The following is a 4,792-nucleotide window of genomic DNA, read 5'->3' as shown; positions in this document are numbered from 1 at the left end:
AATTATCCAAGGTTTGATTATGCAGGACCTGTGCAGCCCATGATGAAACTTTCTGTCTCTATTCTGGTTATAGTAAGGATCCATATGAGTAGATAACTTGTTTGACTTGTAGCAGAATGAGAAACAGTAGGAAGGAACTAGTGCTTGGAATTTCTCTCTAGCTTGGAAGATAGGAACATGACCTGGTCTTTGCTCCCTTAAGCACTCCTTTGTAATATGTTCTCCTTATTTTTTCTGTGGAGATTAGTTGCTGAGAACAGTAGGAGAGCCCTGAGATCTTTTTCTTCTTTGACTAGTCTGGTTTCATATGCTGCCTATCTAGCTGTTCAGGGAGATCATGTAATAGCATCTTATCCTGGGGCCTAAGGTATAGGCATAGTATAAATCTTTCTCTTTCCATACACAGAAATCAAAATATTTCTTCCATATTGTGGGTATATAGAAAAACACACGAAGCACACCTACCTGCATTAGTTTTCTATGCTGTGTACTAAATCACCATACATTCAGCAGCTTCCAACAATACACATTTATCATCTCACAGCTTTTCTGGCCCAGGAGACTGCACATGGCTTAGTTGTGTCCTTTACAAGTTTCCTATCAAGGTATCAGTCAGGGCTGCATTCTCAGATGGAGGTGCCAATGGGGAAAGGCCCATTTCCAGGCTCACTCAGGGTGTTGGCATAATTCACTTTCTCGTGGCTGAGAGATTTACAGGATTTACAGCAACATACTTCTTCAAAACCAACAAGGAAAGCAAAACCCTAGAGCCAACTTGCTAGCAAGATGGAGTCCTATATAATGTAATGAAATCACAGCAGAGACGTCCCATCAACTCTTGCCATATTTTATTCTTACAGTTTCTGTCCACACATAAAGGAAGTTGCTAAAAACAATGGCATGAACCACAAGAGTCAGGGATTGTGCAGCCAGCCGTCTGCCACACTACCTGTACCTCAATCTCACAGACACAGGCACAGGGAATACCTACGCCACGCGTGCGCTCTTCCCAACTGATTCTGCCAGGGAGCTTCCTACACCGCTTGGTTGCACCTAATCGCACGGGTAAACCTTAACAGCCAGTGAAAATCCTCCCTGCGCAGCATCTTTCCCAGATCTACATCTCTGCTTTGCTTTCAGATTTCTCAAGCTCTTCTTAGCTCTTTCTTCTTGTTTGACCAACCGTACATTTTCATTATTGATAAGCACTTAATAGGTCAAGCTCCATCTTGCTCTGGTTCCTATCTCATGAGGCCAGTTTGCTTTTTCTTGAGTGCCTTCAGTACCACATTTCTCCACTGTGTCCCTGGGCAGTCGCCTGCCCTGTCCTGACCAATCAGACAAGCTCCTCCTTCAGTGGGAGCTGCAGTACTGCCTTAGTGTCTGTCACAAGCAGGTGAGAGAATAAAAATCAGCCTGATGTCATGCAGTAGTATGATTTGTCTTTTCCAGTTTGGCATATATATGGAACCACATACTAGGAATTCTGTTGAGTCTACCTTTCCCCCCTCACTTAACCCAATGGCTTTACGATGTCTCCAAGTTGTTACACTTGTCAATAGGTTGCTTCTCTCAACTGATAAGTATTCCATTTTAAGAATGGTCAGCTCTTTTTTTAAAATTTAGCAGTTGAGAAGTTGGCAGTTTGGGACAATGCTCAATGATGCTGGATCCAGGTTTATATATATGTTTTTTGGTAGACATGTGTTTATTTCTCTTAGATAAATAGTTGGGGGATGACTGCAACCAAAATGATCTTTTAGAGGTCAAGTGATGAACGATCTACATACCAGAAGTATGACATGTTGAGGAGATGGTATTTGGGGGGATGCAACAAGAGATGGCTGAATGCTTTTTCAAATAAGAATATTGCTATTGCCTTAGTATTATTCTTGTGTGTGTGTATGTGTGTGTGAGTGTGAGTGTGTGTGTGTGTGTGTGTGTGTGTGTTTGCCAAAGCAGAACTGGATAAAAGGGTAGAGTTGATTTCTCAGGGCCTAATCTTTGACTATGCAGATGAAATTCAAGATCATTATCCTTTTCTAGTGTGCTCTCCATAGACTTGTGGATTTATTTTTGCTCTGTCTCCAAGGCTGAACCTTCTGGTAGGACATGCACACCATCTTCTAAAGATCCCTTTTTAAAGATGCTGGGGCTCACTGAAGGTTCCATGTTAAAGATGCTGAGGCTTTCTTGGAAAAACTTCCACTAGCTCTCTTGCTTTGTTTTCTGTCTCTGTTATGGACTGGAATTCCTCTGCTAGCATCACTGATGTTCTCTCTCCAGGTAGCCCTTGCTTCAGCAGTACAGATTATGTGTTATTCCTTGACTACACCTCTGCAAAAGTAGCCCCTCTCCTGTGACTTTCTGTTTTTTTCCTCCTGAACTGATAGACCCTCTTCTTCCTTTCTAGAATAATACTTTTACATTATTATGACATTCTTACTTGACCAATGAATCACAGGCATTTACACAAATGATAAGAATATTTTCTTGGATTTTTTTTCTTTCTATATGGCTTCTCTGGTACAACCTGTGTCTTTCTTTATTCTTTGTGTGTTAGTTTGTGTCTCAAAGACCTAGTCTGGGTCCTTGTGGATTGCATAATAGATGGAGCACCAACTGTTGTGGTTGATGAATGAATGGTAAGTTCTTCAGGGATTTTTCTCTAGTTCATCCTCATCCTTTAGAGGAGATCAGCAATTAGGTGGGTAAACTGACACCAAAAAATGAACAGGACTCCCGGATGTAAAGGCAGGTTTGGGGTGGAAAAGAACTGAGGCTTGAGTCTGGAGCCTGACTCTGTTGCCTCAGGTGGGTTTTCTCGCTCCTAAGGGATGACTGATGAATTGAAAGAAATTATTAGGAACAGGTTATGGTGATGGTGGTGAGACAGAGACAGAGAAAGGCACATTAGGTCAGATAGGGCCAAATCCTCAGCTGATCCAGAGAGTGGGGAAAGAAAAGGAAGGCCACAGAGGCATCATATGCTGGACTATGGCCTTTGGCATTGTTTTATCATCCTATAAGATAAAAGATTCAGCAAAAAAAATGTTGCAAGGTGTTGCATTAGCCAATTTACAGTTGTTTTCTTTTGATTTCTCCTTCATTTCTTCCTTCACCATGGCTTGCTAGCCCAAGGAGGGAGGTTTCAGGATACTCTAAGGAGGGCAAGAATAAAGGGGAAGATGAGAATTGCTTAAAGGAGTATTCCACGACTCCTAAATAGAGGAGAGGACTGTCTCAGTCTTTTACTTCAGTGAGGCATGTGGCTTTCTCCTCTGACCAGAAACTTCCTCTTTTAAAATGTGACTCTGGTAGATGGTGTCATTCAGGCTGCCCTTCACTCTATACCCTGAATGGGAGGCAAGTTTTGCTTTACATCATCAAAATGTCTGTTAGATGTGGTACACCATACAGAACCTTTTGCAGGCTGGTGATCTTACTTTGGCATCTCTTTGAGCCTATGAGAGCTGGTATGCAATCCTGCCATGACCTGAGCTCCTGCCAAGACAGGGATGCTGATAACTCTGTCATCTCTTTATAGAGAGACCAGCTCCCCAGTGTGTCACAGAGGAGAGAGTATCACCCAAGCTTCTTAATTAGTAATCTTAGGGATGCAGATGGAAACAGTAATTAGTCACAATTTCCACCCATCAGAGTAATGCAAAATGAATCAACTACTGAGTAGTGTATGCATGATAGAGTCACTTTGGAGAGCAATTAGGCAGTTCCTGAAAATAAAACTAGAAGTGCACATACATTTCACTTATAAACCAATGTCTCAAAGTAACTTGGCTTTTATTTATTTATTTTAATTTTTTTATTATTGGTTGTTCAAAACATTACAACGCTCTTGACATATCATATTTCATACATTTGATTCAAGTGGGTTATGAACTCTCATTTTTACCCCATATACAGATGGCAGAATCACATTGGTTACACATCCACGGTTTTACATACATATTTTACTAGTGACTGTTGTATTCTGCTACCTTTTCTATCCTCTACTATCCCCCCTCCCCTTCCCTCCCATCTTCTCTCTCTACCCCATTTACTGTAATTCGTTTCTCTCCCTTTTTTTTTCCCCTTTCCTCTCACATCCTCTTATATGAAATTTTGTCTAACAATGAGGGTCTCCTTCCATTTCCATGCAATTTCCTTTCTCTCTCCCTTTCCCTCCAACCTCTCATCCCTGTTTAATGTTAATCTTTTTCTCATGCTCTTCCTCCCTGCTCTGTTCTTAGTTGTTCTTCTTATATCAAAGAAGACATTTGGCATTTGATTTTTAGGGATTGGCTAGCTTTGCTTAGCATAATCTGCTCTAATGCCATCCATTTCCCTGCAAATGCCATGATTTCGTCATTTTTTAGTGCTGACTAATACTCCATTGTGTATAAATGCCACATTTTTTTATCAATTCATCTATTGAAGGGCATATAGATTGGTTCCACAGTCTAAATATTGTGAATTGTGCTGCTATGAACATCCATGTAGCAGTATCCCTATCATATGCTCTTTTAAGGTCTTCAGGGAATAGTCTGAGAAGGGCAATAGCTGGGTCAAATGGTGGATCCATTCCCAGATTTCCCAGGAATTTCCATACTGCTTTCCAAATTGGCCACACCAATTTTCATTCCCACCAGCAATGTACAAGTGTACCGTTTTCCCCACATTCTCGCCAGCACTTGTTGTTTGCCTTCATAATGGCTGCTAATCTTACTGGAGTGAGATGTTATCTTAGGGTGGTTTTGATTTGCACTTCTCTGACTGCTAGAGATGGTGAGCA

Source organism: Ictidomys tridecemlineatus, unplaced genomic scaffold, assembly GCF_052094955.1.
Source record: "Ictidomys tridecemlineatus isolate mIctTri1 unplaced genomic scaffold, mIctTri1.hap1 Scaffold_44, whole genome shotgun sequence".
In the NCBI taxonomy this organism is placed as follows: domain Eukaryota; kingdom Metazoa; phylum Chordata; class Mammalia; order Rodentia; family Sciuridae; genus Ictidomys; species Ictidomys tridecemlineatus.
The sequence above is the reverse complement of the archived record's forward strand: the minus strand, read 5'-3'. Positions refer to the sequence as shown.